Genomic DNA, 26,438 nt, shown 5'->3' on the forward strand with positions numbered 1-26,438 from the left:
AAGCCAACAAAAAAACGTTGCTGGTTCAATTCATGGTTCGATCGAAGCCAATTTTCGATGCGGCTGCAAACCAAAAAAATAAAAGATTATTTTTCAATTCTTTCGCTAGCTTTTGCATTATAATTTGGTATATCTCTTAAATAATAAAATTGCATGTGCAAATATGAACTAAGAAATAATCCAATAATATATTTACAAAAAAAAACCTATTTGCATAAGATATAGACATATTTATATGCATATATCTAAATGTATAGCACAGTCAGATATATCATGTGATGCTCAGTTGTCGTCAGGTCGCATAACCACATTCAATTGTGTATTCATTATGAGAGTGCATCAACTTTATTAGTTGGCCTGCTTTCTGTCCACAAAAAGGCTGCCACGGCGAGTGGCGGCTGTGGCACGAATTACGTGCAATAGTCAACAGGCGGGCAGCCCAGCAATCAGCAATCAGACGCAACTGTGGCAACTGTGGCAACTGGCTGCTGCTGCTCAAGATTTACACAAATTCATGCAGAAGAACGAAGATGCCGACGCCGACGCCAACGTTGATGATGATGATGATGATGCTGATGCTGATGATGCTGATGACGCCAGTGGCTGGCCACAGAAATAGAAGTTGCTGTGGGGTGAGGGGTAGGGCATGGCAGGGCGGAGCCAGGGCGGGGCAGGCATTGTAGGCACTTCAAGGCGCTGGCTGACTTGCTGACTCGTTTCATGTCGGTCCAACGTTTGTTTAATTTGTCTGCTTTTTGGCTTTTTTTAAACTTTTTTCTTTTTTTGGGTCAGCAGACGAGAGCCACCAAATGGCGAGGGGCATGCAAAAAGGCATTCTTCGGCGCGCGCACACACACACACACGCAGGCACACCCTACATATACTCAGCACACTTTTCAGACAGACTCATAAACGGCGCGACCGACGTCTATTAGCTCTGCAAACTGTTTCTTAGCCAAGGCGCTACAATTTGATACCAATATTTGCATTGTGTATCTGTGAGGCTGCTCTGCGATAAGACTGACTACACGCCAGGCAAACGAAACGGGAACAGACCAACTGGCTTATCAAGCCACTAAACCACCACGGCCCAAAAAATAAAACAAGTAAAAATGAATCCAGTTGGGCGTGCCCGAATGGCAGATACCCCTCGAACTCAATGTCGAGCTGCCGTTGAACACCTTCGAAGTTTCTCTTTGTATATATACAAAAAACCACACACATAAGCATGCACTTCACAAGCAGCTTCTTCTTCCATTTGGTTCACCCTCTCTTGAATAACTTCGGTGCTTACAGTCCGATCTAGCTGAAACTTTCAGGGGTTTAATATTAAACACAAACATACGCATGAACCAATGCACGGAAATCTACCCCTTAAAATAACGTATTTTATTTAATTTTTTTCGTTTAATTTTTGTGATAACGGAAGAGGGCTAAGGGAAATATTTTGGTATATACTACACGATAACTTTGGTGTATATATCTCTTACAGTTGCCAAGTAATGATCGTGTTCACCCTGTTCTGCCCAGATCGAGTCATTCCTGATCGAGCTTCTGCCTGTTACACACGTTTGCAAAAAACCGTCATACCCCTTTAACACATTTTCAATGGATTTAAGGTACACAAAAAAAAAGGTAGATGTCAGCCATTTGGCACTCTTGCACGGGCTTTAGGTCCATAAGAAAAGGGCTGTCTGCTATTAACCATAAATTTATTTGTACACGAGCTATGTCTGTGGTCCACGCAGCCAAACCTTGCCTATCACGAGCACCTGGTGTGATGATAACAACAAGAACGCAGAACCCACACAGCCTGCCGCAGGGGCAGCACCTCTTCAGCAGATAATACGCGCAGTGGCTGCATTTATGGCTAACCTTAGCTGAAATGCGATATTCTCTCATGTGTGGCTAGATTAAGAGTCCAAGGGAGTTACGACATGGCAGACAAATCAAATATGGACGTAATATTGGCAGCACTAGCTTATTTTTTGCAAAGATAGGCAGATTTTTAAAGCAAAAATCTATTGAAAAGGGGTAAAAAGGGTATGATGATTTTGTGCAAATGAATGTAACAGGCAGAAGAAAGCACCTTTGACTCCATTAAATATACATATTCTTGATCCACATCAATAGTCGAGGCGATCCGTACCTCTGTCCGTCCGTCGAAACCTATAGGAGCTAGATACCTATAGAGCTACCTTTCCAAACGTAGGTTCTTCTAGTGCCCGCGTAGTACGAGCTTGTCTCTGTTAATCGATAACTTTCGTCGTTTCCAAGAAATCCTTAAAAATCGATATCGAAATTCTGTTTTCTGAGCTAGAGTTCTTAAGAGCTAAAGTCACCAAATTTGACATGTAACTTTTAAAATCGTATATATTGATCAAGTATCTTACTTGCCCTAGTCGGACACTCCCGATTAGAATCTTCTTGTTATTTGCTTTTGTTTCTATGATAAAGTATTTTAACAAAAAATCTATTTGAATAAAGATTGCCTCAAAAGTATAGTTTGTTAAAATATTATATTTTAATATATCTTTATTTTTTTTAATAAATATATAATTTAACCATTCGATATTATACTTTAATTTATATTAGATTGTATTTTTTAAAATTAACTTTTATTTTATTTTATTTTATTATAGATATCTTACCTGACCACATGATATAGTCTGGCCACCTCTGAACGATAATTATACTGAATGTAGTGAACATATGAATATATGCAAGAATTTAGCAGGATATATAGTTTGCACAAGACTAAGATACTATATCGTCTTGGCTGTTTATGTGTTTAAGGAATATTTATGTTGATTATCGATTCGGAAATGGGTCTTCTAATGCGTTAAACATTCGGTGAGTGAACTGCGCTCTTTATAGATATAAATTGTCAACTACGAATTATACGAAATGTCTTTTATCGCTATTGATCCACATATTCGGGCAATGTTATTGTGAGAGCTGTTCCAGCTAGTTAATGTCGCTTGAGTGCTTATGAGACGCATAGCGCAAATGTCTGCCACATGTATGTTACAACTGTGCCACTGAATGGTGCAACTTCCTTTTGGCCACACAAATCGCTGGCCATTTACAATGGCGGCCACTTGATGTTACAGTTACACAATTTCTGCGCGCTTACTCGCACTTACAGCTGCAGATACACAAGTATTCGTAGCCAACTAAATAAATAGTAATGAGTGTGTGTCAGTGTGCGAGTATGTGTGTGCTTGTGTGTGTGTGTGGCACTCTCCACAGTGTGGCTGCTGGGCTACTTCATGTCGCGCACAATTGCCACTAATTTAACGCTGGCTTTTTCTTGCGCCTCTTTGCGCTGAGCTGCTTTCTTAAATCTCAAAGCTGACACTTTTGTGCTGCTACTTACACACACATTACAGCGCGCACACACACGGATACACACGTGCACACACAGATACACATTTAGATGTGTACTCTTGAGGGCATTACTAATCTGCGTCTTTTATAAAACCCAAGTCAAAGCGAGGTCAGGCCACCATTCCGACTCGCTTTCGCACTCGCACTCACACTCACACCCGGACTCGTACTCGTACTCGGACTCTGGAGTCGAACAGACTTGACACTAAAGTATCTCTAATGAGACTTAAGCACTGTGCACTTCAGACTCCCAAGTTGGACTTCTTCTAGGGAACGATTTATGTGGCCAAATCTCAATGCTGTTGCGGCTTTGGCTTTTCCCCCAGCGGGCGAAACTCAAATAGAACTGTTCTTGAGAAACAATCATCAAACGGCGAACACAACAAATTGCCAGACTATGAAAGTTAAATGCTATCGAAACTATATTTGCGAGAGAGAGAGAGAGAGAGAGAGAGAGAGGGAGAGGGAGAGACAGGGAGATGAAGAATGTGAGCGAGCATGTGGGCGCTCTCTCTCTCTCTCTCTCTCTCTCTTATTCTTCTGTTTCGTCTATCGCACTCTCTGTTTGCATAATGCATTGTAAAGATCAAAATCAACTTGGGCCAGCCAACGATAAGAATCTCAAGTGCAAAGCAGCCAGCGAAGCGTTCGACAAAAACCAACACAAATGTATCTGTGAGATTGTTGTTGCTGTTGTTGTTGTTGTTGTATCTGCTGCTTGTGTTAGCTCGTTTACAGCCTTCTTTGCTGCCTCAGTAGTTGCTGCTATTTGAATAAGTATTTTTCATTGAATTTCGTTGGGCTCTGGAAATTTTCAGCACTCGCACACACGGACAGCGCGAGTGTGAGAAGAAGAGAGAGAAGAAGTGAGAGAGGCGTGGGGAAAAAACAAAAGTAATTAAGATGCACGAGGCAAACGGCGGAAGCAAAAAAATGGCGGACTTAAATGTGGGCGGCTTGGTGCTGACTAGCCGTTGCGGTGGAAGGTGGACTGCGGGAGGTAGCGCTGTTGCGCTGCGCAGAGCTACAATATTGTCTCATACAGTTGTTACATGTCCGATCTACCCCCGCCCCCTGGGCTGCCGCTGGAAAAGCTCGCAAACTTGCTGCCGTTTCACATGAACAATTCGTGGCGATAATTTATAAAATAAATGAAATGCACTTCATGGCGACTTGGATGGCGACCTTCCCGGCAGATCCAAGTCCGTCCCAAAGCAGTTGCCGTAATTAATCTGAGTGTGCGGTCTTGACGTGCCTCTGAATAGTCTTAGAACCAGAAAGAGAGCGAGAGAGAAAAAGCTAACGCGATAGATAGCGGACCGCCAACAATTATGGCTGGATGATCATCATCATCATCATCAGCAGCAGCATCATCGTCTTTGTGTGGGCTGCGAATTGTATGTGCCCCCCGACACAAAAGGCCAAGCACGCGGGCCCCCGTGCCCCTAACCAACATACAGATGATTAGCAATAAGTGATGCTACCTTCTCTTATGTATTCTTTATTTTTTTGGACAGAACCAAATGAGTAACTCGCAGAATGCACAGCAGCAACGACAAGTCAAACAAAAGTGAAGAAAACAACAAATGAGCCGCAGCGAAACCGACAACAACAACATCAACAACAACAACAGCAAAGCAAAAGCGAAAACGAAAAACTTCAAATGAAATCAAAAGTGTAAATGACAACAAAAGCCAAGCTGCGAGCTCGGGTTTGGCGAGAACCAAAGCCAGCTAAATAGGCAGAACAAGAAGTACAAGAAGAAGAGTAAGCAGAAGACAAGGAGCGGAATAACAAGAACAACTATGTGAAGCACAAAATGCAAATCATTTGCACAAAAGCAGCAACAAGAACAACAACCAAGTGCGGACAATAATCAATTGAAGTGTCTGTCTCTCTATATATTGAATACACTTTAAGTTTGGAAAGGTATCACAAAAAGTCATCCATTTCGTTGCAGGCATGAGCTCATGGGAATACTATCAGGTATTGTCCGTTTTCTTTTCACACTAAAGCTTAACACAGTAGTTTAAAAGTTCATAAAAAGAAAACAATTTGTGCAAATTTTTTTATGCAAGTGTAAACAGCTAACATTTTTATGTGATCTATTGCGCTATGCACCGCAAGGGAGTAGAAGTTTCGTTAAGCTGATAAAAAGCTATACAAGCTGTTTGTCTTTTTTCGGTCTGTTCGTGCGGTAAGGGGGGCGTAACGCAAACGGTGGCTGAGGTGTTTGGTTAGTTACCAGTCAATGAGGGCGGCGCCAGCGGCGTGGCAGCGGCAGCGGCAGCAGCAGTGGCAGCGGCTGTGGCGTCGACCACATAAAGTGGAAGACAAGTGGCAGCACGGACAAGTGTCATAGAAATTACGTATTACGTTGTATATGCGTGTATGCGTGTGTGTGCGTATATATGTGTGTGTGTGTGTGTGTTTGTGTGTGTGTGTGAGAGTGTATTGCACAAGCAGAAATGAAAGAACGTAACGCAAACTGCAAGAGACCAAAGCAAATCGACAGCAAAAGAAGCCAAAGTAGATGGAGAAGGCAAGGCAAAGAAGCAGCAGAAGTATGAGTATGGCAAAGCAAAGGCAAAAAACCAAACTCAAGCACGCACTTCAGACGAAGAAGAGTCGCACGGACTGATAGACAGATGGACAGACCATTTTGTTGCTGCCGCTGTCGCCGCTGCTGCTGTCGCTGCTGCTGTCGCTGCTGCTGTCGCTGCTGCTGCTGTCGCTGCTGCTGTTGGTGGTGGTGCTGTCGGCCATTGGGGACGTCAGGTGCGGAAATGCCATAACCATTGAGCTGATGACGTCCATTTTTTTTAAGTTGTTGTGCACGTTCCGTCAGCGACAAACAACGGCGGCAACTGTCCAAAGTGGAGCGCCCGAAGAAAAAATAGTCTCAGCTGATGGCAGTTCCTCTCCCCCTCTTTCCGTTCCGTCCGTTCACCAGCTGGTAGTTGGCGTTGACAGTTCAAGTGTTTACCAGCAGCAGCTGCGAGTCAATTTTAATTCAATGATAAACTACGTAATTGAGATTTTGCTATTTAAAATGTTTGACTAGCTCATAAACGAAAGCCGTCAATTACATTGGCATGAAGAATAAAACAAAGAAATTTATTGCCAGCCGGCCCCGGGACTTATTTTACAAGTGCACTTGGCAATGCTTTGTTCATAGAAATGTGCAGAAAATTAAGTCCATGAAACATGAACATACGTTTAGATAATTAACTAAGGTTGCTTGGCAAATAAGAACTACCAGAATTTTACGTTTTAATTTGTTATGCACTCGACGACTTAAGCTACTTAAATATTGCTGCATTTTCCAAAGTCGGCTAGATCGGAGTTGTATGTATATGTATATGTATTATACTCTTGTAGAGGGTATTATAATTTTGTCATGAAATGAGTAACGCGTAGAAGGAGACATCCGACCCCATAAAATATATATACTCTAGATCAGCATAAGCAGCAGAGTTTATATAGCTATGTCCGTCCGTCAGTTCGTCTGTCTGTTTCTAAGCAAACTTGTCTCTCAATTTTGAAGCTATCATCTTGACATTTCTAAAAGGGTATCAAATATTCAGCGTGTCAAAGATATCCGTACCTTCTCATTTTTTAAATTGGTTAGTTTAATTCTTTAGTCCTTTGGTTCTTTTATGAAATTCTGTCCCTAAAATATGAAGAAAATATCATTAGCATCCAACTAATATATCTCAACAGCTGCGATGGGATGAATAGATCGAAAATCGGATTTTATAGAGTCTAGTATTTAATCTTTTTTGTCTTTTTTTTAAGATTTATATGTAAATGCATATAAGACCTATGATAACTCGTATATGTTAAATTATGTTGGTTAAGATGAGTATGTATATCTTTTACAATTATTATCGCGTTAAAATTCTTGAGTTCCGATTTTCGCGGCTTCTTAAGTATTTGTTCATCAAAGAATACCGCAAAGCGAGCTTCGACTTCATTGAATAACTTACCTGTATTACCTTTTACGTTTAGAGAATCTCCACTCATATATTTATTCAATAATAAAATTGGATGGAATGCCAGAAATAACAGCAAGTCAAATAAATAACAAGAGGACGCCCCAACGTGTTACATTTTATAAACCAAATAGTCATTTATGATTGCAATAGAATTTATTATTTTTATTTATGCAACTATATTGTATTATAAAAATTGTTGTTGCGAGTTGTTTGCAATTGCTGTTATTTTAGATGCATATTAAATAATATTATTAAATAACGTTTACAACTGGCCACTAATGAAGTGGCCATAATCGAGCTAATTGTGTGAGATGGTATTTAAAATTGGCTATTAAGCTGCCACTCAGAAGGCAAGTAAATAGCATTTAAAAAAAAATTAACAATAAAACAATTAGCAATTGTAGTTTTTGAATATCAATAAAACATAACAGCAATTAAAATGTCACTGGCGAAAAATCACTCGACGACTTCCACACATAGATACACATACATACATACATGCATGCATACAGCTGCAGATACAGATACACAGAGGCGAGCGCACACTTATAGATACGCACAGCAGTTGTAGATACTTATGTAGTGCGCAGCGCTTGACATTGTAAAATGTATCTCGATGTGTGTCTGTGTGCGTGTGTGTGTGTGTGCTTGTTGTTTGTATTTATGACTGTGTATATGTTTAATTTAATTGCCAATGATACGCGTCATTCAAAGCGCAAAGCGATACATTACGATGCTATCTATGACGGAGTCAGAGGCAGGGATTTTACAAATATATATACATGTATTTATATATGTATGTTTATATCTAGGCAAACAGTGAAATACTCTATGATGGCGCCAGAGTTATTTATTACTATCTGAGAATGGGTGGCATAGTTCAAGCTAAGACGAAGCTGTAAAGATATTAACTTAGATACAGATACTTTTTTAACCCATAATTCAATTCAGGCTTAAGATATTTGAAATTAACGCTTTGGCAATTCCTTGGATAAATAAATGTTTTCATAGTCAGATTTTATCAAAATCCAAAGTCACCTATAAAGTTCTTTAAAACTGAAACTTTTTATCTTTTATTTAAAGCTTCGTAAGTGCATTTGAGCTTCGCTCTTTGTTGTTGTTTCTTTTCAATTATTTATTTATTATTTTTCACGCGTTTAGCGCAAAACGATACGTCGATTGGGGGGCACTTTGATGGACTTTCCTTGGACGCAAAACAACGCCACTCGGTGGCTGGCTGACTGAATGATTGCCTGACAGAATGACTGAGTGACAGAAAGACTAACTACTTCCCCGACTGGCTACTGTCTTTGAAGAGCCTCAGTAATAGCTATTTCACAAGGTTATCCACTATACATATGTACATATACTATTTGTTTACGTTTGATAAACAATTAAAATCAGAAGTATTTCAACAATATTTAGCTTACCTCAAAAAGAAGTTAACATATTTTTTAAGCTTGACAGAGATTTTATACCAATTTTGGGACAAATTGCTGTTAATTAAAGACATCATTTTAAGGTTTTAAATTTTGCTGAAAAAACTTGTGTGTTTTTCGAAAACTATAAAATACATAAAACACGGCAAGTAGGCTCAAAAATTATAAAAATTTTACAGAATTACTTAAGAGGTACAGCCATAACCGAAAAATCATATATTATAAAAATCCGTTAAGTTTAGACAAAGTAATGGGAAATGGAAATCTATCAAAATCATATCCTAAATATGCAAAATAAGTGTAAGGTGTAGCAAAACTCTGACACTGCCTAACACTAGGTGTCACCTATTTACTTAGCATTTTCAATTAGTTTTAAAATATCGCTTTCGGAAATATATACAAAATTTACTATATTGAGTGAAAGATGGGTGGAAAGTAGAAAACAAAATTCTCCGAGTACTTAAAAATAGGTGTTAACCTAACATTTTCTATTAGTTTTCAAATAAATTTTGCAAATTTATGCAAACATTCACTAGAATGGGTGAAAGATGGATGGAAAGTAGAATGCGAAAATCTCAGAACGTTTTAACACTGCTTATTAACTATATATCAAGCATTAGTTTTTAAATAAATAAGTTAATGCTTTTAGCAATTTTGCAAATACTATGTGCAAACATTCACTGGAATGGGTGAAAGATGGGTGGAATGTAAAAAAGGAAAACTCTGAGACTATTTAACACAGGGTATCAACTATATACTAATGCATATAGATATTTATGTATTTCTAGTTTTAGATATACCCACCCCTTACAGACAGACACTTTTTCTGTTCTCTAGTTTTGCCGTTGCATTTTTGCATTGTTTCACCTGGCGAAACGAACAAATGAATCATTGTCTGCCGCACTGATTGCGAAATAAGCTTTTAATGTTCTCATCTCTAGCCGAGACGAGCATTTAATTAAAGCTGCCAGCTTCGGATTATATTTTTTTGGGATTGGGTATTGGGTAGGTAGGCAGCCAGATAGATAGATAGATACTACATAGGTAGATAGATGGGTTGGTTGGCTGGCTGGCTGGCTGACTGGCTGGTTGCCTGCTGGATAGGTGTACACTATGAGCAGATAGATGCAGTGAAGCGTTTAGTTTCGCATTGTTGATTGTTGTTTTGTGTTTTGTGAGCTTCACTTGCCATTAGAAATGTGTCGCCATGGCGAGGAAGCGCTGCTGCTGCTTCTGCTGTTGCTGCTGTGGCAGCTGCTATCGTTGCCAGCCGATCTGGTGTTAAATTTAATTTATGGCAACGCTGCATGCTCTACATATTTTTGCCTGCTCTACCAAACAGTCGTCAATAGTTGAAGGTGCGGCCGCCCCCAAAGTCGAACGCTTGGGTCAAAAAGCGGCGTTGCCCAATCGCTAATTGTCATCGACACGGGGCTTTGTTGTTTCTATTAACTGGAATATGGGCATGGCCCGGTGAATTCTGACTCTGACTGTGACTGGGCTCGACTGCTGCTGCTGCCGCTGCTACTGTTCCTGCTGCTGATGGCTGCTGATGATCTCCAGTTGTGGATCACTGTCTCAGCTGCGTGTTTCATGCTATCTGCCCAAAATTATCAGCTGCGGCGACCTCGTTTCTCACAGCTTCTTCTGCGTATTCATCTTTGCTGTTGCTGCTGCTGGTGTAGATGTTGCTGTTGCTGCTGTGGCTGTGCAGCGCGTTTATTCAATTTATTTCTATTGCCTGGACGTTGTCTTCGTTGTCGCCGCCCGTCTTCGAGCTTTGGCCAATTGTCATTGTACTAATTCCATTAAACGATGGCAGCGCCGCCGCTTGCGTGCTTCTGTAATTGAAGTGCTCATCATAGAAGAGCAGCAGCAGCAGCAGCAGCAGCAACAACAGCAGCAGCAGCAGCAACAACTTGATGGTTTGCTCGTTCCATGCTTCATTGAATGTACTACATAAGTACTAAGCATACATATCTGTACGTACATCTGTACATCTGTACATACATACATAGTTCTCGTCGCTTGCGTGCTCGAGTGTCAGTTTGTCTATTGAGACATTTGACGCCTTCGTTTGCTGTTATCAGAATTTTGAAATTCTTTCAAATTGCCTTCGCCTGCTGCGCTTTGCTGTCTGCCCAGCGATTGCCGCTGCCCTGGCACCACATTGCTCGAGCCATGCCTCGACTATATACAAGCTATATATATACACACATATATGTATGTATGTATATATTTTTTTTCAGTGCTTATCGTGGCGAGGGCAACTGCGAAGCAGCCAAAACGAGGTCGTCGTCGCCGTCGTCGAATGCAATTTTCTAATAATTTTTTGCCATTGTATATGTGTGTGTGCCTGCGTGTGTGTGTGTGTGTGCGTGTGTGTGTGTGCGGCACTTGTAATCACCATTAAAAACGCTTCAGAGTTCAGCTGCTGTTGCAGCTTCCTTTGAGTTGCGCTGCAAAAAAATTCTGCTGCCCCTTGGCACCATATTCACAGTCGCCCGTACGCTTACCTCCCTCCCTGACCCAATCCCTGCCCACAGCCCCTCGCCCCCTCCGGCGTTGACTTCTAATGAATATGTTAAATCTGACCTAATTAGTGTGCAAAAAACTGAGCGCTTAAATGAATTCGCATAATTAGATGCAGCCAACAGCAGAAGATGCAGCACCAGCAGCTGCAGCTGCAGCATCAACTTCTGTTATGTAATTTCGAGTGTGTGTGCGGATAAAACTTGTTTATGAACCATTTTCCATTTTCCATATGAAATGCGTTAATTACAACATTTCATTGCCTTTGTGGTAATTCATTGAGAACACTTTTTGGCAGCCAGTTAAGCAAATCTTGCTCCAGAGATGTGTTAAAAGCGCATTCAGAATCACGAAATGTGCTCGGAGACGTGTCCGATTCCATAGTATATGTATATTCAGACACACACAAATAAGCATTGGCACAACAAGCATTTTTTACATTACACGCATATTGCGTCCTTTTTTGGAAGGAAAGATTCTTGTCAAATGATTTTCCTATGTAAGCCTGTTAGTTTCTAATTTCCTACAAAACTCAATAAACAACTCGATATATGGAACTGTATGTCCTGATTGACTGATTAAATGACTGACTGACTGAATGAGTAACTGATTGATATGCAACGCACATCCCATACCGTAAGAGCTAACCCAGGGATTTGGGAAATTCCACCTGCAAATGTGGAAAATTTGTGAATTTGGGTAAATTTGTTTGAGACTTGTTTCACATTTTTTCTTCAAGACAAGGCTATCGCGGACTTACTCAACGTTATGGATAGTGGACTGCAATATTTTTTTAAGTTCAAGTTTCCTTTAAAGTAGCTTTAGTTTAATTTGTAATTTAATTTTTTTTTTATAACATTTTAGCACACTATTTTAATTTTTTTTTGCGTTTTTCACCTCAGACAGAGAAATACAAATGAAATTGTGTGTAAGAATTTAAAGAAATATAAAATTGAGACAATATCAGTTGTTAATATGTACTAATAAGTGTCTTTAAAATGATTTTAAATTGTGAAGTCAAGACCTAAGCTTAAACCTAACCTAAAGCTCCCCTAAAATGGCACCTTAACCATAATTCTTGGAACTATTAACAGTTTATTGCTGGCTGCCTTTACCTCTGAGTGTTGCCACTTCGAATTGCATAAATTCCACAATCGGAATGTAATACAGATAACACATATGTGTGGCATACATATGTATATATATATATGTATCTATACATATTGGCAGTCACCACACAAATGGTCGCCGCCGCCGCCACAGAAATTCGAGGGCCAAATAACTTTTTGGGCTGACACAAATGTCAACATCAGTGGACCGAAGCGGATTGGTCAGCCATTCAAGAGACGACAGACCACAAAGCGTTGACTCAGTTGCCCACTTTGTTCATTTGTGCGCCTCATTGGAGTTGGCTTTATTGGCCCTGACTGGCCTGGCCGCAACCTAACCCGCCCTGGCCAACGGAGCAACGGAGCGCCCCACTCGTTAACAGTTCTTAAAAGAAAACTTTGTGAAAATTGCCTGTCATGCGTTTTATTTTCACTAAGTACAAAAAGACGACCAACAACAGCAACAGCTCGCCTCGGGCCGCAAGAAAAATTAAGACACTTAACGCTTTTTTCATTACGCTATTGTCAATGCTGCCCCTTACAGCACCCCCCCCCCCCCCTTGCTCTCTTTCACTCACTGGAAAAACTGTGGCAAAGTCACGGCTTGGGGCAAAGTGTGTTCCCGCATGGACCCAAGTGCCGCTTTATTTGTCCACTCGCTGGCGACACACGTCCCAACAAATCTTTCGCTCATGCTTCCTCTTTTTCTTCTTCTTGTTGTTGTTGTTGTTTTGTGGGTTTCGAGGGGGGTTTCGGCCCCCCTCTGGCCGGCATCTTATGTGCGTGGAAATTTGATAAACTGCTTTTCGACTTTATTGCTGTTTTGGCAGAATACAAAAATTCGTCTCTTTTATTTGCTATTGCCAATTTTTTGGGGTGTATTCGATTTTTTTCATTCTGATTTATTTTTTTATTAGTATTTTTATTTACTTTTATGTGTTTATTATTTGACGCTGGCTTCGGTGCTTTACCAAGCGCAAAATTGAGACATTTTCTGAAAAGGAATGCGAGAGGGTTTCGTATTTTGCCCAGCATTAAGTTTTTCATTTTAATTTCTTCATGTGCGTTTTGTGGTTTTTTATTTGTTTATATGTGTTTTCTTTTAAGTAAATTATGTTGACCAATTGACCTCTTCGTGGGCTGCGGAAAACCAATCGGCCATAAGTTTCCTGAAAAATAAAGCTGAACACGTGGACTTTATTCGGGGCTTATGTGACAGCTTTAGATTGAAGTTGGGTATTAAAAGCTATCCCATGTTTAGTTGTTTGTGTTTTTGAGTTGAATACCAGAAAGAAAATAATATATCTGACCTTTTCAGCTATCAGTTTTTCATCGAAAACATTTTAAATAAACTGTCAGAAAAACCTTTGCAAATTTATATAAACAAAATGAATGATATTTCAGGTTTTTCACTCATTTTACGATTGTGGAATTGAAACTCCCAACACTCCAATAAACAGATTTGTATCAATAATAACTAAGCCAACTAATTTTCTAAAAAAAAAAAAGAACACAAACTCTTCTCATAAAGTCATAAATAATTTTAGAGATATTGTTATGTTAAATAAAAAGTTATATTTAACTCTTTCTATCTATTTCCAAATTTATATGATTTATTTTCCAAAGTTTAAATAGATCGGTCAATCAGTCAATCATTCAGTCAACCCAAAAAGTTTCTGTTAACTGTTTGAACTCATTTTAAAAATCTATTTTCTAAAGTGCAGAGCTCAACTACCGAGCCCTACCCTAATAAGAAATCATTCATTCAGTCAGTAGTCAATCCATCAACAGCTACAACTAACTGTTTCAGCCCATTTGCAAACTTGTTAGATTTAATTTCTAAAGTTAAAATAGTTGAGTCCACAGAAAAATCTGTTTTAGCCCATTTTCAAATTTGTTAGGTCGAATTTCTAAAGTGAAAAGTTCGGCTGTCTTGGTCGACCCTAATAGGCAATTATTCAGTCAGTCAGTCAATCAGCTACATTTAACTACATTTTCAAAATCCATAGTTAAATTTTTCAAATTGTATCTCATACTTAAAGATACAAATGAAATGCGAACAATATTTTCTCTTGGGTGCCAAGAAGATTTATAATCTAATTAGATGCCATATAACAAACGAGTTACATCATGATTGAACAATGCAATTTAAATGTAATTGCATTGTCACAGAGATAGAAAATCTGCACTTTGTTTTTTGTGTAACTATTTAATTAGGATAGTTAAATATTTATTGCAAACCTGAGGCAGGGGCAAACATTTTTGTGTGCTTTCATGTTCTTGCTGCGGATTTGTGGCAGCCAATTGAAAGCCGCACAAAATGACTTCATTTCTTTGAAACCATCTGCAGCTACTTGACTAACTTTCTGTTGCTGCGGCAGTTGCTGTTGCTGTTGCTGCGGCTCCTACTGTTGATGTTGATGTTGATGTTTCGGCTCGAGACGCGCCCAGTTGTTAACAATTGGTTGGGGTTTTTGTTATGCCAACAGCTGCAGTTGCAGCGGCGGGCCACAATAATAAATAAACAGAGCCAGGCCACTTGAAATTGGATCGCCAAAAAAGAAAAATAAACAAAACCAGCAACAGAGACGACGACGCGGCGAGGCGAGGCGAGGCGACAGCCAGCAGCTACAATAAACACGCAGTTTTCACTTTTCTGACACTTGACTTGGCCGCAGCAGAGTCCAGAAGTCAGCTACCGGACCCCATGGCCAGGCGCAATGATGATGTCACACGCACACACACGCACACACACACTCGCACACAACAATAACTCATAAATGAAAAGTGAAAATCGCGTGGCCGTCGTCTGTAGAAAGTTGCGCAAATTCTTTGGCCCTGCGACATAACCGATTGCGGATCGCGGATTGCGGCGCAACGTTGCGAGAGTCGCCCAAACTCGAGATACACTTAAATATTTGCTCAAGTGTCACGCTTCTTTACATCATCAGGCCCAACATCAGGCCCATCGTCATCATCGCCATCATCCGCATCATCCGCATCATCCGCATCATCCGCATCATCCCCATCATCATCATCATTGGCTTTTTTTTATTATCAGTCATTATCATTGTCAGACGCACATCCTGCGTACGTTTTTGAGCACAGCTCTGGGTGAAATCGCAAGTACACTTTGTAGCTGTGTATCTATTGAATGCGCCTTCGCGTTGGATTTACATACGTGCTGTTAACGCCCAGTCGCAGCTCTTAATTTGCGCGTATCTTATGGACCAAGGCGATGACGACTGCCGCTGCTGCTGCTGCTGTTGCATTGCAGTTGACATTGATAAAATCATTGGGCGCGTGCGGCCCAGACAGATCTGGCTAAAATAATAATAATGAAAAAAAAAACATACTTGTATCTGTGAGATACACAGGGGCACGTAGCCAAAACTTATACGGGGAAGCTAAGTTAAGACATGCCTTTAAACTTTTGACTTTTGCTTGTGCCTTTGCTTTTGCTTTCAATTTCATTTTTATTTTCTTTTCATACCCTGCACCCGTTGAAAGTGGGTAAGAAAGGGGTATATTGGTGTTGTTCGAATGTATGCAACTGACAAAAGCAGGCTGCTTCGAGCCCAACAAGTATATCAGCACCATTAGCCGAGAGGATTCGTCTGTATGTTCCTCAGTCTATCCGTCCGTCCGTCCATCTATCTGTCCGTCCCTCCGTCCGTCTATCTGTCAGTCTCTCCGCCTGTCTGCAGATCAAAAGATCAAAAGCTAAGGGGTTGATATCTAATATATAATCCTTCTGTTGCACGCGCAAGTCGAGTTTATTAAAATTCATCGATAACTCACATCTATGCACAAAATCGATAAAAATCGATGTTAAATTTTACATTTTTTGAGCATGTTTCGGCCCTCCTAAGAAGGAGAAAATCCAAATTTTGTTTTTAGCATCTCGTATAGTAGAAACATATGCCCTCGCTGAACGCCATTCTCAATAAGTCAATAAGCCTCAAAAAAAAAGTCTTTTCTTTTGAATAAAATGACATTTTTACAATGAATAATTTTATACGATTTACGTTAAATTTAAGGTGAAAAAATGCAGCTCGTTTTGCAAGTAGGAACGTTGACTAAAAATTTACCTGAGTGTTTGCAAGAAGCGACGCTTTTAACAATTGAACCGATTTTAAGTGTTGCTTTAAGCGAGGGCTTCCAGCACTTTCCCTTTTGGAGACGTTCCCCAACTCAACCCAGTATGTACAAAATTACTAGTAAACATAGTCTTGCGCTTTAATGTATGCGTATATTTCGTTGCCTTATTAAACTGACGAAATTTAAAAAACGATCGGACTATAAGCACCGAAGTTATTCAAGAGTAAAGAATTGGGCGCAGTGTGTGGTGTGAGGGAGTGGGAGTGAGAGAAGAAGAAGCTGCTTGTTCAAAGAAAGTACAAGGTATCTCCAAGTCGTAGTCTTGCCTGTTGTTGTTGCTGCTGCTGCTGCTGTTGTTGTTGTTTCTTTTATCTTCGGTGTGTGTCGCCCCGGCGAGTTCTTGGAAAATGTGTGTGCGCGCGTGTATCTATTGCCGTTTGCGACGCCTTGGCGGCAACTTCTGGGCCGCTTGCATTTGCTTAGCATAAATTTAGAGCCGTTGCTGCTGTCGCTGTTGTTCGTAGATGGCATTCACTTTCAGTTCTTTGTAATTTATGCTGCCAGCTCTCCTGAGGTCAAAACTCAACCAGAACACTAAGGCAAAGAATGCTAAACTAGGCAAACTTGCAGCTGAAAATAATTGAGACAGCTTTTTTTCAGAGTTAAAGAGCAGCCGCAAGTCGCATACTTGACAAACAAGAACTAGAGCAAATATTTAGCTAATGCGGAAAATCCACGTCATTAAAGCTAACTTAATTCATTTTATTTGTACATTATGTGAATACATAATAGCAAAGAACTCTAAAAAACAAGAAAATAAAATACAGTTTATACATTCAATAAATTTTCTTTTCAAAATATTATATTATTAAAAAGTTTGCCTTTTGCAAATTTGCAAATTTGGAATTTGCAACATTCCACCCGTATTTGCACCTAGGGTGGTGAATTTTCGGAATTCGGTGAACAACTTTTACACATATTTTTGGGAAATGCCTTTCTATCCGTTTGAAACTCAGAAATTCGCACTAACTAAATATACTTATTATAATAAAAATAAATATAATATAATAATATAAATATATTTAATTAGCTGGCTCGAGGTTCGGGGTTTAATTTAATACAATTAAAAGTAAAAACTATTTTGTTTAAATAAATATCTCCTTTCATTTTTGATAAAAAAAAAAGGCCAAGCCATGAACAAAGACCCAAAACTCGTTAATATCGTATGAGAATTATGGTGGTGGGTAATTTTGCCCTATGTCTGTATAGGATATTTGAGGGTACAATTTTCATATGAATTGCCACCAAAAATCATGTTGCCAGATTTTGATGACAAATTGATTAAGGGGTCAAATCATTAACAAAAAGACAAATCTTATGAAATGTCTGTTTAGGATATGTAAGGGTTCCATTTTTACATGAATTTTGAATAAAAACAATGTTGCCAGATTTAGATGCCGAATTGATACAGAGGCCAAACCATGAATAAATACTCAGACTTTTTGAAAATCGAGTGAGTTTTGACCGAGTTATGGGCGTGGGAAATTTCTCTTTATTCAGTTGCCAGAAATGCTATCTAAAATAATTAAAGTCCAATCGAAATATATAAATAATTATCCCCTTCATCCTTAGAATACCTTTCAAGTATAAAGCATTTATATTCATAGCACATATAATTGAAAAATTCATAGCATTTCCTCGTTTGGACTTTCAAATATTTATTTGCCAAAGAAATTTATGCACCAAGCCGGACTAAGTAACTGGCTTGAGGCCATAAGTGCAGCCATGGCTGGGATTTTGTGTTCCGGATTAAAAGTATTTGCACTCATAGAAGTATCCATGCCTACATAAATTTATTGCCAACTTCATGATAAATGTACGACTGAATGTACTCCTTCAAGGCTATAAACAGAGCACAACTCAGTACGTTTCGTGTAGGAGGGCAGGGCAAGGGGAGGCTGGCGGCAAGGACGAGCGGAAGAACTATGGCACGAGGACAGCTGAGACCCAGTTTTTTGGCAGCGGGTGGCATTTAAATGAACAATGTGCACTGCTTTAAATTTATGCGCATATCAAGCTGACAAGGTTATGAAAATGCTAAAAACCAGTCAGACTCTAGTCTCTGGTCTGTCTCTGTATCTGTATCTTTTGCTGCTTCGGGCCAGGACCCACTCATTTCAGCCCACGCCAAGCTCGGACTCAGCTGGCTCCCGAGCTGCTTAGACTAGACGCTGCTGCCAACTTCCTGTCAGCCTCCAGCAGGCCGACTGCATCCCCTGCGACTCACACACATACACACACATATATCTAAACCCACACACATACACAGACTCCTTTCGAGTGCAGGCATAAACGTGTGTTTGTCTTTTAGCTCTAAGTTGTATATATTTTGGTAAGCATAATTGAAATGTAAATTTTGTTACGGTTTATATAGACAAAAGGTGGCGTTCCTTGAAATTAATATTTTACCATTTGTGGCTGTCAAAATAAATGCAGAGAAAACCAGAAGGAAAATTTATCCTACGCGTGCCGAAGTACATATATGCCTTACGCTTAGGTGCTTAAACTTCAGCACGGCTAAGATAAATGTTCCATCTGCTTTTATATGTATATATATACCAGCGGTATGGCTAATAGAGCTGCGCCAAAACCGTTTTGCTAAGTTTTCATCAAAGCTTCCATTTATTTTTCATTGACCAAAAATAATGTTGCCACATTTTGATGCCAAATTGATTAAGAGGCCAAACCATGAACAAAAAGCTAATCCTTATGAAAATCGAATGAGATTTGACCGAGTTACGAGGGTGGGACATTTTGACCAATGTCTATATAGGATATTTGAGGGTACTATTTTCACATGAATTTCGGCCAAAAATAATGTGGCCAGATTTTGATGCCAAATTGATCCAGAGGCCAAACTATGAACAAAAAGCCAAACCTTATGAAAATCGGATAAGATTTGACCGAGTTATAGGGTTGGGAAATTTTGACCTATGTCTATATAGGATATTTGAGAGTACTATTTTCACATGAATTTCGGCCAAAACTAATGTGGCCAGATTTTGATGCCAAATTGATCCAGAGGCCAAACCATGAACAAAAAGCCAAACCTTATGAAAATCGGATGAGATTTGAACGAGTTATATGTGTGGGAAATTTGGACTTATGTCTATATAGGATATTTGAGGGTACTATTTTCACATGAATTTCGGCCAACAATAAGGTTGCCATTTTTTGATGCCAAATTGATAGTTTGACTAGCTAAGATATCTGATTGAAATATGTGTTCAATAAGAACTGAAACTGTGAGAATTCGTTCCTTACAGAGCTAACTGCTATTTTGGTCTTTGCCAGATTAATCCTATACATAAAAACATATATTAAAATGTATATGTTTATGTTTATATTTATTTTAATTTGCTTTAAAAAATTATTAAAATTATTTAACATCCGTACATTAATTAAATATAATTTATTCGATTAAAGTTATTTATTATTAATTTTTTGCACCGCGGTCAATTATCTAATTTGATTTAGTTTGAAGTTTCGTGTCGATAAAAAATAAATCCCTTTTTCAGTTTTATAAACATTTATTGCCATACGCTTTGCTAGCATTAGTTCAGGTAAGCGCTAACAATGCCCTTTGTCTAGGTAATACCCCACACCGTCTAAGCCGCCTTAGAGCTTCTATTTCACGTATTTCATCTAGCCAACGCCTCACTAATACAGCTGCCTATTATCTTAGCTAATCTACAACTTAATTATGCTGTTAAATGTGCCATTTTGTGGGCTGCATGGCAAAAAAAAATATAAAAAAATGTTTTCATATTTACAAATGGCATTTTAGCGGAATAAACACATCTTTATAGCCAACATTTGGCTACACACACACAAACACACACACGCACACCCACGCACACACATGTGGCAAGCGACGCGCTGCTGCAACTTAAAACGTGACTTTTGCTGCATTTTTTTTGCCGCATCTGCAGAGCGGGCGGCGTGAGACGTGGCAGCGGCTCTTGTATAAGACCCCATTTGAGTTTCATAATTCGCAACAAAAGTCTCGGCCATTTTGTGGCTAAAACTTAAAATGGCCAAGTAGCCGCACATACACTGAGCGAAATTGAAAAAAAACAAGTGAGAGAAAAACTCACCGTTTGTGTGCATAAAACGGCGCTTATTAAATTTCGCTCAATTTTAATAAGCAACATTCAGGCTTTTCTTTCACACACAAGAAACAAAGTGAAAAACCGCCTGCAATGATGAGTTTTTTTTTATTTCCTTTTTTTTTTGCTCACTAAAAAAGATGAAATTAAATTAAAAGAGGGGCCAGATGCCGAACGGCGGCTTTTTAATGAATTTTTCACGCGCGCCTTTGGCAAATGAAACTCATTTTGCATAGGCACGTTTTTCCGACGTCGTTCAGTTGATTCACGGACTCTCAATTGCTGCCTGTCGTTGTTGTTGTAGCAGTTGTTGTGGCTGTACTTGAAAGCGAAAACTAGCGAAACTAAAATGTTATTACGCATACGCTCAGTTAACCCGCCCTACAAAATTTGGGTCAATTCATGCAGCTCTTATGCCCTAGTTGGAGGGTATTGTAATTTTGTCACCAAATGTGACACGCGTCTATGAAGATATCTATTCTATCTATTCTTCAGCTCAATATTGCCAACATCGTCTGTCCGCCTGCCTGTTGCTGTGCTATCTGGGCTCACAGCTTAAAGGCTATCTGGCTGAAACTCTGTATAGGTTTAAAATTAAGCTCTCGTATGAATAACCATTTTTTGCATTTCCAGCTGTCTTAAACATGCTCGGCATCTATGTATACATATATGTAAGCAAAATGTTATCAACACTATATCATATAGGAATGATCATACCAAAATCAAACTTTTGTATGAAAAAGATTATTTGTTTTTAAAGATATCTAATCCAAACTTTTCACATGTGAGTTCTGCCACATATGGCTTACATATAGGCAAAATCTGATCAACATCGGAATACTATATCATATAGGGAAGATCGGTCGCAAGTAAGTCTCTCGTACGTAAAAGATTATTTAAAGATTTTAGACATTTACATATATGCATACTCTTAGCAACATCGGAATAATATATCATATGGGTCTATAAGAACGGTTGAAAAATGAGTTTTATTTATGTAAAACTTCTCCGTTATCTAAGAGTTCTTGAGCAAAGTCAGCAAATACGAGCTGCGATAGGCTTCCTGCTCCTAACTGCAAGCCCGTTTCAATGTGTCTTCTATAAAAATCATTGCTAAGGCATTTGAAGGGCATAGAAGGGTATTTGATATCCGTTTTATGCTTGATATTTATTCCCTTTTTTCGGTAGAGTTTACCATATACTATTTTGTGCACATACATGGAAAGTTCAACGGCTTAAGCTTATGAAAATTATTGTTGCAAAATGGAAAAAAAATATGTTTAAATAAAAAGAAGCGCAGCTGATTCTCAATTGTTAAGTTTTTAGCCGCTTTTGGCAAGCTTTTATTTTGTTGCGCCTAGACCTGAGCTTGTTTGCAAAAATGAGTTCACCAGCCTGTGTTTCTTTTAATTGTAATACATTGTTGTTGTTGTTGCTGTTGCTGTTGCTTTTCTGCTACTGTTGTTTTTTGCTTTGTTGGTTAACAAATAAAACAGAAATGAGCTGGGTTTTGTGGCCTAATTAGTTTCACCTGTGTCAATGTGCAAACAAAGCCACAGACCAGACTGCGGCCAAGAACATTGTTAATGAAGAAGACAACAGAACGCGTGTGTGTGTGTGTGCATGACTGTATCTGTGTGTGTGTATCTGTATTAAAAAGCGCATACATAATGCATGCAGCAGAAAATAATGCTACATTTAACGAGCAAGGCTTTTTATAGAAAACAAAGAATTTCGCTGCTAGTGAAAAATATAAATAAAACATTTAGATAGCAATGCGAAATTGAGGAGCATATACGTGTGTGTGTGACTGTGTGAATGTGTGTGTACACTCATTTACTGTAGTATGGCAACGGGAAGTGATTCATGTTTATCGAAGTCTATGCTCGTGACTGCGCCTGGACAAGCTTTTTCCGCGTGGGCGTTTGGTTATGTATACGATAAGAGGTACTTCATAGTCCAAACATCAGTTGTAATGTGTATAATGTACAGAGCTACAAATCAGCTTAAGCTTCTCGGAACAATATTGTATTCTTTTCGCGTAGCAACGATTTGATATACTTATAGGAGAAAGCGTTTCAGTTTTTGTCTGAGCTTACAATTAGACGGGAATAACAACTTCAGTAATTGAACATATGTATTTGATAACTCTAGTTACAGATTTTAAAATCTTCTTTAATATTGTCTTACTACGCGATTCTCATGAATTTAAGTAAGACTTGCCGACCTTAACAATGCTGGAGACGTCTTGCTAACTTATCTTTACGCTGAACATTTTTAAAAAAATCTTCTTAATTATTGCCTTACTATGCGATTCTCATGAATTTAAGTAAGACTTGCCGACCTTAACTTATCTTTACGCTGAACATTTTTAAAAAAATCTTTTTAAATATTGCCTTACTATGCGATTCTCATTAAGTGTGTGTGCTTGTATATATGTTTGAATGTAGCTTATAGTTATAGCATGCAACATTAAGTAAAAAAATATAAAAAAAATATTACGAAAGTGACATTTTTATTTGCAAATCTATAACAGCTGCAATACGTATTTGAATCCCATATTGTGACTGCCATTCTTTACAGTCCATAAATATTGGGTTGTTGTAACTGGAGCTTATCGTAAGTGCGGTTTGAAAGCTTAATGCTCATCAAAATGCATTTTGTTGGCTGGCAGAGAAAAAATATTTGCCAAACATATATTTTGTGGGTGCCGACATCCCCCAGTTCCCAACTCCAGCCCCTAAACGAAGCACATTCATCAATTCTAAAGCCAATGAAAGAAAGCCCCGTCTGCGGCATAAATAACACACAGTATCGAAGGCGAAATTAAATCGCTGGCAGACGTAACAACGTGCATTTCAAGTTGGGGGCACGTAAAGGGAACGTAAAATATTTGAAGCTCATGACCAGACGATGGGTATTGTGTTTTATTGAAAATTCTCACATACTATATTATTAAGCTTATTGCCTTTAACATATTTGTTGTGTAACAAAGTGTGCTTGCCGCTGTCGGTATGTGTGCGTGCGTGCGGGGGTGGACACCGGGTGGTTTGTGCTTCTGCTGCTGCGGCGGGTGGTGGTGGGTACGACGCAAAATTGTATGCGACAGCGGCAAGTAATTCTTATGATTATCATAATTTATATGGCCTTGGGGTACGACAGCTTAGCAGCAACTTCAGCATTCGTTTTGCCTGGGCTGAGCCCAAAAAAGAACGCAGAAGAAGCGAAACCAAGCGAGCTTCAGAACCAGAACAGACCGCACACAAAAAGATACAGATACAAAGCCAGAACCTGAACTTCTTTGTGCCGCTGCTTCGGTTGCTGCTGCTGTTACTGTTTCTATTGCTGGTGACGTCTTCCGTGCCGCTTCGTGCTTTTCAAATGCACACAGAGCAGCCGGAGAGCCATCTAACTAATGCTAAATACTTTGACCTTGGTACCGCGCACGCCTCAGGGTCTTGAAAATTATATATGTGGCTAGCACCTAGAGAAAAAAAACTCTCTCACACACACACAGAGGGACAGACTGACAGACAGACAGACAGCTGAAAAAGCGTTCAACAAAAACAATTTCCACTCAATGAATAGAAAAATTGCGCACAATTGTTTGGCGCTCTTTTTTTTTTTTGTTTTATTGTTTGGTATTTGTCGTTTTGTGGTCGTTGATGATGTTAACTAAATAATTAGCTGACATAATTTGCTGGCTAAGAGCGGCAATCGACTTGGAACCCTGCTCGACCATTAGACACGACTCACTCCTCAGACCCTACAGAGTCAAAAGTCAGGCCAAAAGTGTCAAATTAAATGCGCATTAGAGCGTCATTTGAAAGACAGAGCAGCCGCCAAACAGACCAACAATAACACAGCAGAAGCGGCAACAAAATGCGGCAGCAGCTCAAAGCTGTTTGTATATTAAACAATTAAATGGCCAGCAACATTTAATTGCATAATTAATAAACATTAAAAGCACTTAGGTATGGCAACAACGTTTTAATAATATACAATTTGCAGTTTGCGTTTTCTTTTGCCTGTCTGTGTTTTATTTTTCTGAAATAGCCGCTGATTTAGCTGCTGAATCTTCATGACAAAAGACACGCACCACAATTGATGGGCATATGCCATATGTGTCTAATAGCCTATATTTGTCTGACAAATAAGAAGGCCTTGGCTGCAGGTTGACTTTAAAAAGCGAAAAGTTCTAACATCTGTAACTGCTTTAAAAACTTACAATTTTTGTATATACAACATTTAATTTTCCTTTATTTATGTAAGCATATTTTTTCTATTTATTCAAAAGCCCAAGCTTTTAAAATAAACTCTAAGTTTGGAGACGCTTGGTAAATACCTGTTTTAAAGATTATGAATTCTATTTATCCTTTTTCTAACACTTTTTAAATATTTATTAAAATTTTAATATGTTGAGTGTTTATAAAATCCAAAGAAAAAAGGTAATTTTGTAGACCTGCAAAAAATTATATCAGAACCAACAAAAACGAGAAAGTAAGGATATCATTTCCCTCTTACAGTTATGTGAGAATAGTGAAGAACGCAAATGCTGAGTTTGTTGAAAATATCTTTAAAAACTGAATATTTTGCACATCTAACATCCTACTATTCAACCGATATTTCCTATAGCAGCTAGCTGATATACTGGTCCGATATTGATAACATTTTGCATATATGTATATGAGGATCATAAACTAATAGATCCCGAGTTTGATCAAGTTATCTTAAATTAAAAAAAGTTTTCATATTAGAGCCGACTTCATATCAATTTAATATTATCTAGACAGAATATTTTAATTTTAAATGCAATTAAACTTCTAATATCCGCATAATGCGTGGTTAAGTATCAAATATATTTTCTTTTAAAATTCTTTGCCAATTTCACATACAATCAAAAACATTTCTAGTTTTTCCGGAAGCAAAGCCTCTAATTATTTTGTTGTACCTCCAACTTGTGCTGCCTTAAAATTCTGTTGGAGAGCCAAAGCTGAAATATCATTTCAAAAGCAAACAGAACAAAAACATCGCCGCGACCTTCACCTACAACCGGCCAGATCTGGCCAGGGTGTGGGGAGTACAGGGTATGCTCTCTGCCGCTGTCTACTTGGTCATTCCGGGCAGCGCCTACGCAATTAGCTGTGCCCAGAGGCTATAAAAATAGCAACAATTGTCGACTCGCAGGCCGCCGCAAGCGTAGCAAAGGTCTATCATAGACTCGCATAGAAAGTGAATGTTTTTTAATGCGAATACCCTGTACTCATTGAAAACAGGTGAATTGGGTTCTTATCGGTTTGTGCAAATGAAAGAAGCCGGCTGCTTTGATCCAATATTACGGCACATTAGCTTTTCTATCGCGCAGATCAAGTATGTCACACACATCGATTAATTGATCTTAATTAATTGATACCATTCGATAATTATCGATTTTCCCTTTAAGTTTATTGAGCATATCACGTTGCTCGTAAAAGCTAGATTTGTCTAGTTTTGTTATGTAGAATTGCATATACTTTATACAGATATATATATATATTCTATGTATATGAATATATGTTTATAGTATATATAGAAATAGCTCGCATGTATAGATCCAGAATTATACCACAATATTTCTCCCCATTCCACATCAAAATTAAAGCAAAGAAGTTCTCTAACTATACGCTTTGGTTTTGAGCATGTATTTGGATACCATATTTA

General features: G+C 38.8%; 1 long non-coding RNA gene across 1 annotated transcript in view; it reads left to right on the top strand.

Annotated features, from left to right (window-relative positions):
* Window positions 1–4,351: 4,351 nt before the first annotated feature.
* LOC135430447 (uncharacterized) overlaps window positions 4,352–26,438 on the top strand; it is a 61,924-nt gene continuing 39,837 nt past the window's right edge. The window contains exon 1 of the long non-coding RNA XR_010436609.1: window positions 4,352–5,376. This is a non-coding gene — a long non-coding RNA (uncharacterized LOC135430447). The remainder of the gene's footprint in view (window positions 5,377–26,438) is intronic.

This window comes from Drosophila montana, unplaced genomic scaffold (genome assembly GCF_035044405.1).
Source record: "Drosophila montana isolate Dmon_TW-CO22-7 unplaced genomic scaffold, ASM3504440v1 contig_3013_1, whole genome shotgun sequence".
NCBI classification, from domain to species: Eukaryota; Metazoa; Arthropoda; class Insecta; order Diptera; family Drosophilidae; genus Drosophila; species Drosophila montana.